Below are 17151 nucleotides of genomic sequence, written 5' to 3'. Positions count from 1 at the left end.
AAGCAGGCAATGCAGTAAGGAAAGTACGTAAGCAGGGCAGAGCTAGCTACGGTACGGATCACAAGTGGGAAGTCAACTGAGGTAAGCAACTTTGACAGAGGACACACCATTACAGTCCGAAATCTGGGAATGAGTACCGGAGATACCCTAAGCTGTTCGTGTACTACTGACACGAACACGGAAAGTCACTGAAGAATGCTGAAACCTGACGTAGGCAGAAGGTGTCGGCTGTCCGCGCCTCATCACAGACCGTGGCGGTCGGAGGCCACACCAGCTCTGTAAAGCGCGAGAAGTGGCAATCTACGGATGCTGGTGCATGCTGAAGTGTTTCAGAGCATATATTATTGAATGTGGGACTCCACAACCAGTTGATGCCTACATGTTCCCATATTGAGACAATAAGGTCATTTACAATTGCAGTGAGCATAGGATCATCCAGATCGGAATCTGGATCAATGGGGCTGTGTCGCCTGGTTTCTCGTTTCATCAGGTCGATGGTCGTTTTCGGATACATTGTCATCCCGTTCAGGTGCACTGCTGCTCGAGTCTCATACAGTGTCACGGGCACAGGCCAGTGGGGGCAGTATCGTGCTATGTGAGATATTCACCTGTGCTTCCGTGGGACCTCGGCAGCAACTAAAGACACCGTGACAGCTGTGGACTGTGCTGAGATGACTGCACGCCACCTGCTTCCCTTCATGTTTGAGGTCTTCTCCAATGGCGATGACAGCGTAACACAACAGGATAATGTCTGTGTCACGAGGCTAGTGGTTAGAGGAGCACGATTGTGAACTCACATTGATGTTTCAGCCACCAAATGTGACTGATCTGAACTTGACAGAACACGACTGATCGAACACCAGCTCCTCACCCACAAACCACCAGCCAGTAATTTATGGTAACTGCTTGACCTTTGTGTAGGCATCTGGTGCCATATACCTCCAGAAACCCAACGACGATGATATGACAAATCCGTGCTGTGCAGAATCACTGTTGTATTGTATTCCTAAAGCGGACCGATACACTATTAGGCAGGTGGTCATAAAGTTTTGGCTCATCGGCATATTTTTATGGCCATTCATTTGATCATTCATTGTTCCACAGATCCCGTCAAGGAGGAGAATCTTCAGGGTAGCAGGCGAGTCAAAGTATACATTAACAAAATAAATTTTCTTTATTTTACGTCTGTGGTCACAAACTTTTTGTCATCAGACTACCGGTTTAGGTCTATAATGACTATCTTCAGATCTGTTCTATAAAAACATATCCTAATGTACTACACCCATAGTGGCATTGTCAAAAGTTAAACACACAATTAGCACCAGCATTGTCAAATATATATAAACAACAGCATATGCAATGCTCACCTTGCGAGCAGCACTACTGTTCGAAACAAACTGTTTTATTCGCAACCGTGTTGCAGCTTGTGATATTAACAAAAGGCAAATAACTAACAGAAACTTAATCTATACAGTGCGTGAACAATAAACTATTACTATACTGATAAAAAGCTCATGGGTTTCCAACCGGGTGATGTGTTAAGATTCTGTGACATTTCCGGGCCCACAGATAATGTCACATGAATCTGAGATGGGCAATGTTCTGTATCATGAGTTTTTGGTTTACTTCGGCATGATATTACAGTAATAGTCCTATTCAAATGGTTGATGAGTGAAGAACGTTGTTCTCGTTTGAGTTTGCAATTATATATGTACATGACATACATACATACACTGTATTCAACCAGACTAAGAAACTGCTAACACACAATGCGAGTCACACGAGTAAGCACTAGAAAACGGCACATAACTAAAATCAGTCGAGACTCTGAAAACATATTATGGTGATCAAATACAGTTAAGGTGGAAAATGGAATTAAAGTTTAAGAGAAATCAGCAGCGACAGATCGTAGCCTAAATGAAGAGCATATGTTTGGTTTTAAAAACGCAACGTTGCTGCCCTGAGCAAGTGGGTATTGGGAAAGTGTTGTACAGATCCATGAGAGTCTTATCAAGAGGGATGAAGGTTATCAACTAATCCCACATTAACAGCTATATGTTGAGAGTGTGCCCAGCTGTGGACAGCACTGAGGGAATGCCTACCCTTGCATATGAATACTGGGATACCTGTAATATCTAAGACACTTTGCCAGAAGACACTAAGTTGAGGGCTTTTCATAGGTAGTATATGCCAGGAATGTCTACATTTATGCACATGACTATTCTGGTTAATACAGTGTGTGCCTACGCCAGCTACATGTATGCTAAGAAATAGAAGGAATGCTGCTATCTTTGAGAAAATTTGCTGGCGCCACATTACATAAAGTTGCTGTCAATCTTCCTATCACCGCTACTTGCTATGTAGCTAACATGGATTTTCAATTATTTACTTATCATAACATAGATTTGTACATACTATCAGCTCAAGTTTCCCACTCTTGTGCCTTTCAGAGAGGTCACCATAGCTGTCTAAAAATTAAAAACCCAAACTATTGCAACAAACAACTGTCTTACACAAAAACCCTTGATAAGATGTAATTTGTATTATAAACATAGTCAATTAAAGATTGCAGACAGCTGCAGAAGCTTCATATGCTATCTACACAATGAAGTCATTTGGGGCAATATATACATCCCAATAAAACATATGCAAACAACACAAACTTAATTTTGATTTTCAAACAATGGTAGTCAGATACCTTGCCACCTAAACAGCAATGACCGTATTGGGGATGACATGGTGTAAGCAAACAGCATATATTTACAACAAACATATAATAAATAAATGGAAATCTGAAAAAGTTTACACTTTTTCCAGCAATTGGCAATTTCCATCCACAATCTCCTACTCTATGGAAAAGTATATTTGAAAAATACAGGGCATTTATAAATGAATATCGGGGTTTTAACGCTCTATAATATTTATTACATTAAACTTACAGTTATAAATGATATGTCAAATGAGAGGGCAACTCAAACAGTGTTACCAAGAACCTTATAAATGTTCAATGTGAGCACCATTTGTCACGCGACACACATCAAGTCTATAGCCGAGTTCTTCCCAAACGTTGATAAGTGTGTCTTCAGTGATTGCTTCAATCCGCTTTCCTAATTCAGGGAGGTCTGCTGGTAGCAGAGGCACATACACATGATCCTTGATGAAGGCCCAAAGGAAAAAAATCACAAGGCGTTAGGTTGGGTGAACGTGGAGGCCATGCAAAGCAAGCCCTGTCATTGGGCCCCTTGCGGGCTATCCAGCGCTTGGGTACAGTGAAGTTCAATCAATCGCGTACTTCGCTATGCCAGTGACGTGGCGCACCATTTATAAGGTTCTTGGTAAAACTGTTTGAGCTGCTCTTTCATTTGACATATCATTTATAACTGTAAGTTTAATATAATAAATATTATAAAGCATTAAAACCCCGAGATTCAATCAAATAAAAGAACAAGAAAATTGGAGTTACAAAAAAGGAGAGGAAATACAAAATAAATACACAGCTCTCTATTCCCTGCTCTGAAAGAAGTGCCAGGAAATAAAAAATCAAACAAAACAAAGGAAATATCTCTCTCTCTCTCTCTCTCTCTCTCTCTCTCTCTCTCTCTCTCTCTCTCTCCCCCCCCCCCCCCCCTCTCTGCCCCCTCTCCCTCTCCCCGCCCCCTCACACATGCACACATGTATGCCCACCCCCCGTCCCAACACACACACACACACACACACACACACACACACACACACACACACACACACACACACGTACATACAACCTCATAACACAAAAATACATCAGCAGGCATATTTTTTACAACCACTCTCAAAATTCTTGGAACATACAAGAAACAGAATTAACAAGGCAGTTTGATGATAATGATAACAATAGTAGGTGGGCGATTGCATTTCAAATCACACAGATCAAGAGTGAATGCACCACATACCTCAAAGCTTACTGAGTCCTACATGATACCTCTCAAAAACTACAATATTTTGATTTCCTGATGATTTATTTAAATGCTACAGACTTCTCTAAATGAGAGTATTTGTGAAATGTCATAATGAATGGAAAAATAGAAAAATTGTAATAAGGAAACCAAAAGTGATAGAGATCTGAATTTTTTCCATAAATATATCTACATGGATACTCTGCAAATCACATTTAATTGCCTGGCGGAGGGTTCATCGAACTACCTTCACAATTCTCTATTATTCCAATCTCATATAGTGTGCGGAAAGAATGAATACTTATATCTTTCCGTACAAGCTCTGATTTCCCTTATTTTACCATGGTAATCGTTGCTCCCTATGTAGGCTGGTGTCAACAAAATATTTTTGTATTCCGAGGAGAAAGTTGGTGATTGAAATTTTGTGAGAAGATTCTGTCACAACGAAAAACGCCTTTCTTTTAATGACGTCCAACCCAAATTTTGTATCATTTCTGTGGCACTCTCTCCCATATTTCGCGATAATACAAAACATGGTGCCCTTCTTTGAACTTGTTCGATGTACTCCGTCGACCCTATCTGGTAAGGATCCCACGTCGTGCAGCAGTATTCAAAAAGAGAATGGACAAGTGTAGTGTAAGCAGTCTCCTTAGTAGATCTGTTACATTTTCCAAGTGTCCTGCCAACAAAATGCAGTTTTTGGTTGTTTGTAATTGTAATACCTAGGTATTTAGTTGAATTTATGTCTTTTAGATTAGACTGATTTATCTGTAACCAAATTTTAACATATCCCTTTTAGCACTCATGTGGATGACCTCACACTTTTTGATATTTAGCGTCAACTGCCAATTTTCACACCATTCAGATATCTTTTATAAATCGTTTTGCAATTTGTTTTGATCTTCTGATGACTTTATTAGTCGATAAACGACAGCATCATCTGCAAACAACTTAAGACGGCTGCTCAGAATTTCACTAAAAGCTGCTTGTGTGGTACAGTGTCAAAAACCTTCTGGAAATCCAGAAATATGGAATCAATCTGAAATCCCTTGTTGATAGCACTCAACACTTCATGTGAATAAAGAACTAGTTGTGTTTCACAGGAACGATGTTTTCTAAACCCATGCTGTGTATCAACAGACAGTTTTCTTCAAGGTAATTCATAATGTTTGTACACAATATATGTTCCAAAATCCTGTATATCGCCGTTAATGATACGGGCCTGTAATTTAGTGGATTACTCCTACTACCTTTCTTGAATATTGGTGTGACTTGTGCAACTTTCCAATCTTTGGGTACGAATCTTTCGTCGAGCGAATGGTTGTATATGATTGTTAAGTATGGAGCTAATGCATCAGCATACTCCGAAAGGAACCTAATTGGTATACAGTTTGGACAAGAAGACTTGCTTTTATTAAGTGATTTAAGTTGCTTCACAACTCTGAGGATATTTTTTCTATGTTATTCATGTTGGCAGCTGTTCTCGATTCAAATTCTGGAATATTTACTTTGTCTCCTTTTGTGAAGGCACTTCCGAAGGCTGTGTTTAGTAACTCTGCTTTGACAGCACTGTCTTCAATAGTATCTCCATTGCTATCAAGCAGAGAAGGCACTGATTGTTTCTTGCCACTGACATACTTCACACACGATGAGAATCTCTTTGGATTTGCTGCCAGGTTTCGACACACAGTTTCGTTGTGGAAATTGTTATAGGCATCTCGCATTGAACTCCGCACTAAGTTTCGAGCTTCTGTAAAGGATTGCCAATCTTGGGGATTTTGTGTCTGTTTAAATTTGACATGTTTGTTTCGTTGTTTCTGCAACAGTGCCTATAACAATTTGAGCATCAGTGCTTTCAATTAGCACTTGGGGCTCTGGTGCTTTCCCAACACAGCTATGACAATTTACAACTGTTATACCAATGGTTCCTTTATCTACATTCTTCCTATGTTTGGCCTGCACCCTTTGTGACTAAAGGCCTTGTGGTTTCGTGTGACCCTCTAACCTCAAAAACTGCTCAGTCCATACCAGACAGCCCCTGCTACCCGTGTAGCCGCCTCCTGCGTATAGTGGACACCTGACCTATTCAGCGTAACCAAGACTATCAGACATAATTAACACACACACACTTCTGAGCCTTTATTCTTTCTTCCTTTTATTCCTTCCCCCCCCTTTTTTTTTTTTTTTTGGAAAAAAAAGAAACCTCTGAAAATTTGTAACTTTTTGTGAATTTCAAAATTATGTTTTGAAAATACAAATACTCACAGGATGTTATCAGACTTGAGAAATGATAAAGTGGAAGGACTGTTAACTGTCAGCTATGACATTAATGTATCAAATTCTGAAACTGTCAAAATATTTATCCATAAGATGAAAAAATCTGAATTTTTTTTGTTATTTAGAAATTATTTTCTACAAAATCCCCATCCTAAATGTTCTAAAAATTTCATGGTACATTAGCTGGTCATTGTACTTAGGAAATGTACAGTCAGGGTGAGCAATACTAATCTGTACAAAATGTAAGAAATTTTTTAGGTACACCTAGCTCTACTCTCAACGTCAAAAAATTACGGACACTTAAATATTAAAACTGATCGTTGATTTTAAGTAAATGTCATACAAAACTGGTGTTTCTGAATCCAGAAATTACTTTACAACATTATAAGTGATTGGGAAAACAATTCATAACAAAAATGAGATCTGGAATATTTATACCCATTTTTCTTTTTGTGATATTATTCACAAGTTATTACTGTCTTCTGTCATGATTTTACTTCTTCATGACTTTCCATGAATTAAAATTGCCTACAATGTATCAATCAACACTGCACTGTTGAAAAGAGTTTATCTGTTCCCCCCCCCCCCCCCCCCCCCTCCCCGCCATCTCCGAGACGAATTTGCACACGGATATGGATGATCCAACAAGAACAGTACTTGGGTAATAGGAACTGCATACAGATCTTTTGATGATGGACATTTGAAAGCATTAGCAGGACCATGAGGTGTCATAAAGGAGACTGTTATATCTTGCAGCTCCTGAGGCACTTATTATCCATCCCACCTGCCACTGATTGTAATGCACACAAGAAATGAAGTGGCTCACTACAAAGTCTTCTAATGTATACTGTGATATCTGCATTTCACACACAGTAACAGGCTGCATTTCGTGGAGAATCGTTCTTGCAATGTAGGTGCCACTCCGGGTTGCAACCCAGTAGTGACTTTATTGAATTCCTACCACAGGCTTCCTAGCAGACCACTCTCTTATCTTTTTTAAACAGAATTTCCTTAATTAAGAGATTAATGTTTGTTACTAATGTTGATATGGTGTGTAAAAATCCAGTAGCATCTCTTATAGCATCAACAGCTTCACACTGGAGATTAAATCTTGTTGCAAGATGCTTACAGAGACCCCCTAACCAATCACATGCACTTTGCCCATGACCTGTTGCTAAAAATATCAATTTTTTGTTTTAATTCCTGTACTACAATGTTGACCAAGGTCATAAAGCTGAAAGCGGTTTTTGAAATGAAATGTTGCACCTTCAGCAACATATACACATTTAGGAAATGCATGGCCTCCACATGCTATGCCACCAATTATCATGCTGACAGCATAGCATGCATGTGCACTGCCATGAATAAGATCATCACTGACAATAGCAGAACAGTGTGATGTTCCAAGAAAGTGAGAAACACATGTGAATATTGATACCTGTGATATTTGCCAGTGGTAACTTTGAATTTTGTTTTGCAAAGCAACAGACGAGTCCTCAACAAAGTCGAAATGAAGAGCTAATGTATCCGTGTTTTGGGGTGTGGTTGATTTTACTTCTGCTATGGGCTGTCTCTTGACCTCCAGATATGATTCCTCTCGTCACCCAATGCCTAACCTCTGTAATAAACTTCTCTGACTCTACTGTCTTCTTCACTAAGTCTCCCCCCCCCCCCCCCCCCCATAATGCACAGGTTATGTCATTGCCATATGCTGAAGGTGTAATGCCTCAACAAACATCACTTCAGCACTGGGACACATTGCACACTCGCAACCAACATTTATCTTGTGGCTCTTGACATATATCTACATCTACATCTAGACTCCGCAAGCCACCCAACGGTGTGTGGTGGAGGGCACTTTACGTGCCAGTGTCATTACCTCCCTTTTATGTTCCAGTCACGTATGGTTCGCGGGAAGAACGACTGTCTGAAAGCCTCCGTGCGCCCTCTAATTTTCCATTTGTGATCTCCTCGGGAGGTATAAGTAGGGGGAAGCAATATATTCGATACCTCATCCACAAACGCACCCTCTCGAAACCTGGCGAGCAAGCTACACCGCGATGCAGAGCGCCTCTCTTGCAGAGTCTGCCCCTTGAGTTTGATAAACATCTCCGTAATGCTATCACGGTTACCAAATAACCCTGTGACGAAACGCGCCGCTCTTCTTTGGATCTTTTCTATCTCCTCCGTCAACCCGATCTGGTACGGATCCCACACTGATGAGCAATACTCAACTATAGGTCGAACGAGAGTTTTGTAAGCCACCTCCTTTGTTGATGGACTACATTTTTTAAGGAGTCTCCCGATGAATCTCAACCTGGTACCCGCCTTACCAACAATTAATTTTATATGATCATTCCACTTCAAATCGTTCCGCACGCATACTCCCAGATATTTTACAGAAGTAACTGCTACTAGTGTTTGTTCCACTATCATATAATCATACAATAAAGAATCCTTCTTTCTATGTATTCGCAATACATTACATTTGTCTATGTTAAGGGTCAGTTGCCACTCCCTGCACCAAGTGCCTATCCGCTGCAGATCTTCCTGCATTTCGCTACAATTTTCTAATGCTGCAACTTCTCTGTATACTACAGCATCATCCGCGAAACGCCGCATGGAACTTCCAACACTATCTACTAGGTCATTTATATATATTGTGAAAAGCAATGGTCCCATAACACTCCCCTATGGCACGCCAGAGGTTACTGTAACGTCTGTAGACGTCTCTCCATTGATAACAACATGCTGTGTTCTGTTTGCTAAAAACTCTTCAATCCAGCCACACAGCTGGTCTGATATTCCGTAGGCTCTTACTTTGTTTATCAGGCGACAGTGCGGAACCGTATCGAACGCATTCCGGAAGTCAAGAAAAATAGCATCTACCTGGGAGCCTGTATCTAATATTTTCTGGGTCTCATGAACAAATAAAGCAAGTTGGGTCTCACACGATCGCTGTTTCCGGAATCCATGTTGATTCCTACATAGTAGATTCTGGGTTTCCAAAAACGACATGATACTCGAGCAAAAAACATGTTCTAAAATTCTACAACAGATCGACGTCAGAGATATAGGTCTATAGTTTTGCGCATCTGCTCGATGACCCTTCTTGCAGACTGGGACTACCTGTGCTCTTTCCCAATCATTTGGAACCTTCTGTTCCTCTAGAGACTTGCGGTACACGGCTGTTAGAAGGGGGGCAAGTTCTTTCGCGTACTCTGTGTAGAATCGAATTCGTATCCCGTCAGGTCCAGTGGACTTTCCTCTGTTGAGTGATTCCAGTTGCTTTACTATTCCTTGGACACTTATTTCGATGTCAGCCATTTTTTCGTTTGTGCGAGGATTTAGAGAAGGAACTGCAGTGCGGTCTTCCTCTGTGAAACAGCTTTGGAAAAAGGTGTTTAGTATTTCAGCTTTACGCGTGTCATTCTCTGTTTCAATGCCGTCATCATCCCGGAGTGTCTGGGTATGCTGTATCGAGCCACTTACTGATTTAACGTAAGACCAGAACTTCCTAGGATTTTCTTTCAAGTCGGTACATAGAATTTTACTTTCGAATTCACTGAACGCTTCACGCATAGCCCTCCTTACGCTAACTTTGACATCGTTTAGCTTCTGTTTGTCTGAGAGGTTCTGGCTGCGTTTAAACTTGGAGTGAAGCTCTCTTTGCTTTCGCAGTAGTTTCCTAACTTTGTTGTTTTACCACGGTGGGTTTTTCCCGTCCCTCACAGTTTTACTTGGCACGTACCTGTCTAAAACGCATTTTACGATTGCCTTGAACTTTTTCCATATACACTTAACATTGTCAGTGTCGGAACAGAAATTTTCGTTTTGATCTGTTAGGTAGTCTGAAATCTGCCTTCTATTACTCTTGCTAAACAGATAAACCTTCCTCCCTTTTTTTATATTCCTATTAACTTCCATATTCAGGGATGCTGCAGCGGCCTTATGATCACTGATTCCCTGTTCTGCACATACAGAGTCGAAAAGTTTGGGTCTGTTTGTTATCAGTAGGTCCAAGATGTTATCTCCACGAGTCGGTTCTCTGTTTAATTGCTCGAGGTAATTTTCGGATAGTGCACTCAGTATAATGTCACTCGATGCTCTGTCCCTACCACCCGTCCTAAACATCTGAGTGTCCCAGTCTATATCTGGTAAATTGAAATCTCCACCTAAGACTATAACATGCTGAGAAAATTTATGTGAAATGTATTCCAAAATTTCTCTCAGTTATTCTGCCACTAATGCTGCTGAGTCGGGAGGTCGGTAAAAGGAGCCAATTATTAACCTAGCTCGGTTGTTGAGTGTAACCTCCACCCATAATAATTCACAGGAACTATCCACTTCTACTTCACTACAGGATAAACTACTACTAACAGCGACGAACACTCCACCACCAGTTGCATGCAATCTATCCTTTCTAAACACCGTCTGTACCTTTGTAATAATTTCGGCAGAATTTATCTCTGGCTTCAGCCAGCTTTCTGTACCTATAACGATTTCAGCTTTGGTGCTTTCTATCAGCGCTTGAAGTTCCGGTACTTTACCAACGCAGCTTCGACAGTTTACAATTACAATACCGATTGCTGCTTGGTTCCCGCATGTCCTGACTTTGCCCCGCACCCGTTGAGGCTGTTACCCTTTCTGTACTTGCCCAAGGCCATCTAACCTAAAAAGCCGCCCAGCCCACGCCACACAACCCCTGCTACCCGTGTAGCCGCTTGTTGCGTGTAGTGGACTCCTGACCTATCCAGCGGAACCCGAAACCCCACCACCCTATGGCGCAAGTCGCCATACACAAAAGCATCAGGTCCATCTCTGTGAACTTCTTCCCTGTGACACTGCTTATGGTGAAACAAACTAGTTTCAAATTCGTGCAGTACATACATGTGTATAATTCCTGCACTGGGTGGTGTTATACACGTTATGATCATAAGGAGTAGAATTTTGTGAGACCAATTTTTAAATTCAAGTACTACTTTTTCATCAGGAGATATGCTCTCTTATTGATCTCATTATATATCTTCTTACCTTTTAAAACTTTTCACCAACAAAGATAACATAAGCCCTATTAGGACTCTGAGTGCTCTGATCTTCATCATCACTAGAAATTACTGTAAATAGTCTGAGGAAGCGGGTATGTATCTCTGTATTCGCTGCTTGGAGTAGCTATCAGGTATTAGTGTCAGTAATTGTGCCCTCTCGGCATAGGTGGCTGCCAAGATAGCAATGTTTAGGTTTTGAAACCACACATTACATTTTGTGCACATCACTATCTTCAGGTTCTGTACCAAGTGGATCTACATTATACACTTCACAAAGTTTTGAAGATGTTGCTTGTGTAAAACATGTTTCAATTTCTTCCAGTTTTCTTTTTACATACTGTTTTCTCCTTGTGCTCCTTACCTTCCCTGGACGTTCAAGAGGGGATATAGTAGGGGCTACAGTAGAAATGCTAACTTTCAATGCAACAACAACTCCACACCCAGGAATATAAACATCTGCACTGTCTTCTTCAGTTTCACATTTGGATGATGGTGATCATTCAGGTGGGTTGTCACTAAACTCCTTCTTGTAGTGAATGCAGCAATTCCTTCACAACAGATCTGATGCTAATAACATTATCTGAGGACCAAGATATTTCTGTAATACCCCTGTCAGATTTCCTACAACTTTTAAGTGTTTTTCACTTTTCTCACACACCACCTTCTTTTGTCTTTTTTCATAGTCAACATACCGGACTCTTTCACTACTGCATTTCCTAACTGACATGGTATCTAACAAAAAGTTCAAACCAAACACAAAACTCGATGCAGGATGGTTAATGCGCAAGGTCTCACTCGTTTGTTATAAACAGAAGAGCACTGAAAACAGTGTTGCCAACATGCATGTTTTACACTAGGAATTCAATTATGCGAAATATGCAGAATGTTGAAAAATTTTTAGCACTTTACACAGAGAAATATTTCCCACTGTGTTTACACTGACTACCTACTTAGCCACCAAACAATATTTTGTGTAATTCTCAAAAACTTCTGGATGGGGGTTTTCAAGTAAGTAATTTGTAAAAACTCATAAAAATGCAATTTTTTTTACATTTTTAGTAACAAATATTTACATAATACAGATAGCTGGAGTGCAGAAGATACTGTTTATAATTACATCAGTAGTGTCTGGTAATATGACACAGAAGATAGTGTTCTGTACCTTTCCAAATTAGGAAAAAAAAGTGGAAAAATTAACTTAAATTTTATATTTTCATCCTAAATTTGTAAGATAAAGGAAGCCCATTAGAGTGTGAGTGCCAACTAAATTTGAACACACTGAGAGGGAGTTTTAACACAAATCATCTGCCAGGTTTCCAGTACTTTTGTTTTATTAGTTATATTTTTTTTTCTCTATTGCTTTAAGAGACAAAATATAAATTTTTCAAAGGGCCATACCATTTCAAAAAATTAAGATAAAACAAAAATACTTTTATTTCTTAACATCTGGGATGTAGAGGACTAATATATATTTTTTCCAGAGAAATTCATGACCACGAGTTGACGTGACCTGTATGATCTGAGATGAAATCGCCCAATAGTAGCAGCAGCAGCAGCAGCAGCAGCAGCAGCAGTAAAATAAAGTAATTAAGTAACTATAACAAAGTGAGAAAATAGCTCAAATATCAGTAGTTGCATTCTGGGGCTGACTTTTCACTCCACAGAAAACACAGCAGTATAAAACATCCTTAATAGTTGCATATGACAAACAGTATAAAAACACCAGCTCCAGTGTAGAAGACAGACAGTAACACAAACAACTAAATGCACTGTTGAAATGTGTGTTTTTGAATTTTTTGAAAGATTAAAGCACACACTCACCTGCAAAATAAAAATTTATTCTGTATGTTTTTGTTGCAACAGACTATTCCCCCCCCCCCCCCCCCCTCCCCCTCCTGTTTTCAACAAATGTTTTTTTGAAGTAGAATTTTATGTGCATCATTTGATTAAGTGGGTTCTTATTAATCTAGTGTGATATTCATTTTAATGATATATGTTAGCAAAACATGAACAACAGACAGTAGTCTAACAACAAATGAGTAGTGCTGTTGTGTGACAGCAGCAGACAGATGGCGTAATATAGGCACACACATGAGATAAGCCGGCCGGGATGGCCGAGCGGTCCTAGGTGCTACAGTCTGGAGCCGCGGGCGCTACAGTCACATTCAGAGCAAAAAGTTGGTGATTGTAATTTAGTGAAAAGATCTCCCGGCAATGAAACTATTACCACACCAACTCGCGTATCATATCTAAGACACCTTCCCTCCTATAAAGTGATAAAATAAAATAAGCTGCCCTTCTTTGAATTTCCTTCAAGTTCTCTGTCAATGCTATCTGGTAAGGATGCTGTACTGCACAATAGTACTCAAGAAGAGGATGGACAAGTGCAACATAGGCAGTCTCTTTAGCAGACCTGTTGCATCTTCTGTGTTCTGACTACTGCCTTCCCCAGAATGTGATAGTTCCAGTTTAACAATGGAAAATCCAGGAAGGAATGTAACAATATTAGAGAAGGAAAGTCGCCACTCACCATATAGTAGAGGTGCGAGTCACATCGACTCAGCATCTCCGCTATTTCCTTCTCTAATATTGTTCCAGTTTGAGTTGTTAATAATTGTTGGATTGACAACATTTAGATTTGTGTAATTTATCGTGTCACTAAAGTTTAATGGATCCCTTTCTGTATTCGTGGGTGATCTCACATTTTTCATTAGTTAGGGTCAATTGGCACTTTTCACACTATACAGATATCTTGCTGAAATCATTTTGCAATTGGTTCATCTTCTAATGACTTTGCTAGATGCTAAATGGCAGCATCATCTGCTCAGACTGTGCCCTAAATCATTTATACAAATTAGGAACAGCAGAGACCTATAACACTTCTTTGGGGAATGTTTGATATCACTTCTGTTTACTGGATGGATTACTGCCAAATCCAGTCACACAATAGAGACAGCACTACATAGGCATGCAATCTGAAATGAAACTGCTTGTGAGGAATGGTGTCAGAAGCCTTCTGGAAGTGTGAAAATATGAAATTAACTTGAGATCCCCTTTGTGTGAATAAAGAGCCAGTTGTGTTTCAGAAGAATGATATTTTCTGAATCTGTGCTGATTATGTATCAATACATTGTTTTCTTTCAGGTATTTTATAATGTTGGAACACAGTATATGTTCCGAAAATCTACTGGAAATCAATTTCAATTATATGGGTATATAATTCAGTGGATTACTTTTATTTCATTTCTTGTGTGTCGGCGTGACCTATGCAACATTCCAGTTGTCAGTTACGAATCTTTCGTCAAGCTAGCAGTTGCGTATGATAGATGAAAAGTGAACTATTTCACCAGCACAGTCTGAAAGCAACATTTGTGGTATACAATATGGACCAGAAGACTCGTCTCTATTAAGTGATTTAAGTTGCTTCGCTACATTGGGGCACCTTCTCCTAAGGATTGACATATTGACAGCTTTTCTTGATTTGAATTCTGGAATATTTACTGCATCTTCTTTGATGAAGGGATTTCAGAAAACCATATTTAGTAACTACACTTTAGTCATGCTGTTGTCGATAAATTACCATTACTATTGCACAGTGGAGCTAATGTGTCTTGCTGCTGGTATACTTTACATATGACCAGAATCTCTCTAGATTTTCTGCCAGATTTGAAGAAATGGTGAATAAGCAATGTCTGAGTATCTTCTGTTGTTATTAAACACATTAGACACTAATAGAAAGGCAGCTGTATAGCCACCGTATTATAAATGGCCGTTACAGTATAACTTCCAAGCTGTTCTGTGGAAAGATATTGAAGACAGCTGACTTGTCCCTTCTCGTCTCGTATGCTGGCCTGTGCTGTGCTGTATCTTTCAGTGACATGCAGCAACGTTATGAAGTCACTGCTGGAATGCTAGTAGTTGTTGTGGTGTTTTGCTCTCACTGTTAACACACTGTTTTAAATCGAGTATTGCCCAAAGCTATTATGTCCAGGATGAGTGGTTTTCTTTCCCCTTTGCAACACCTTCTCTCGGGTCAGGTGGAGTGGCTGAGAGGAAGAAAGAAGGCAGGAGGGAAATGAGGTGAGGAAAAGAATGTTGACAGCTGGGAGGGGGAGGCAGCAATGGAACAGGATAGGGAGGTGGCACCAGTGATATCACACTGCTGCAAGCAGAGCGAGTAGTGGCAGTAAAGTGTACAATCATGTTAACCTGACCCTCTGTTAAAAAGCCTGAACAAGCACCTTTTGCAGCACAGATAACCACTGTGAGATGTGCAGGAAGAGTCTCAATGAGTTTCTGGAAGGTACTGACAGTGATGTGGAGCTGTGTCAACTCTAGTGCCACAACCAGCTGTGTTACATTTCTCAGTTGAGGATCAGTGGTGCAAACAGCCCGATCGAAACGGTCCCACAGATTCTCGATTGAGTTCGAATCTGGAGAGTTTGGTGACCACGGGAGTACGGCAAACTCATCCCTGCGCTCTCTGAACTGTGCACGTACACTGTGACCTATGTGACACGTTGCATTGTCCTGCTGGTAAAAGCCATTGTGCTGAGGAGAAAAACTGCATGTGAGTGTAGACACAGTCCACAAGGATAGGTGCATACTTGTGCTGATCCACTGTGCCTTCCAAAATGATGAGATCACAAGGGAATACCACAAAAACATTGCCCAGAGCATAACACACCCTCTTCCAGCCATTCTGCCTTTTGTTGTAGATGAACAGCAGTCGGCACGGGTACACGAACCAGGTGCTTGCTGCAGAGGCCTGTACACAGCAATGTCTGCTGAAACATTGTTGAGGAAACACTCTTGATAGACACTTGGTTCATCTGGGTGGTCAGTTGCTAAACAGCTGCAAGTCTATTTGCCCGTACACATATCTGCAGTTGTCGTTCACCCTTATCTGTGGCCCCCGGCCTGCGATGCATCACAGTTGCCTCGGTGCCAGTTTCGGATTGCGACATTTTGCCATCCGCAATATACAGGGTGTACATAAAGTCCGGGAGCACTTTCAATTATTTATTGCACAAGAACTAAACATTGTAAAGATGTCATACATATTGCATTTTGAAGAGTAACTCTGAAAGTTTTTTTTACAAACATTCGATATGCGAACCACGAGTGACCCGGCAGACGTCAATACGGTAATGAATTCTTGCCACATCCATCCCAGCACGCCATCATCGACTGTGCCAAACACTTAGCGTATTCTCTCCCGGAGCTCTGCTATGTCATTTGGCAGAGGTGGTACGTACACCAGATCTTTAATGTGTCCCCACAGAAAAAAGTCGCACAGAGTGAGATTTGGTGATCGGGGAGACCATTTCGTGAAACAGCTGCACGCTTCTGTAGAACGGCCAATCCGTTGATGCGGCAGCTCAGTGATCAGGTACCTACGAACTTCACGATGAAAATGCAGTGGAGCCCCATCCTGTTGAAAGATGAACAGAGAGTCCGATTGCATTTGAAGCATCAACCATTGCTACAACATGTCCAAATAGGAATATCCAGTGACAGTGCTCTCAGTGAAGAACAATGGCCCATAAAGTTTTCGACGTGACAAAGCACAAAAAACATTTACCTTTGGGGAATCCTGCTCAAATTCAATGCATTTGTGTGGATGCTTTGTACCCCAGATTCGACAATTATGCCTGTTCACTTTCCCATTAGTGTGAAAAGTGGCTTCATCGCTAAAAATGTAGTGATCAACAATGCCATCCCCATCCTCATTCAATTGTTGCAACTGTGAACAAAACTCAAAACGCCTGTCTTTGTCATCGTCATTGAGCTTCTGCAATAACTCCAATTTGATGGTTTCATAGACAGCTTCTGTTGCCGGACTTTCCACACAGTCAGTGGAGCCATTTCGAGTTCACGGGATGCATGCA

The 17151-nt window shown here is 40.6% G+C and overlaps 1 protein-coding gene across 2 annotated transcripts in view; it reads right to left on the bottom strand.

Moving 5' to 3' along the window:
• The window catches only part of LOC124551327 (breast cancer metastasis-suppressor 1-like protein-A), a 76957-nt gene that overhangs the window by 9495 nt on the left and 50311 nt on the right, over positions 1–17151 (bottom strand). The window lies entirely within an intron of this gene.

This window comes from Schistocerca americana, chromosome 9 (assembly GCF_021461395.2).
Source record: "Schistocerca americana isolate TAMUIC-IGC-003095 chromosome 9, iqSchAmer2.1, whole genome shotgun sequence".
In the NCBI taxonomy this organism is placed as follows: Eukaryota; Metazoa; Arthropoda; class Insecta; order Orthoptera; family Acrididae; genus Schistocerca; species Schistocerca americana.
This window is presented reverse-complemented; position numbering and strand designations above follow the sequence as displayed.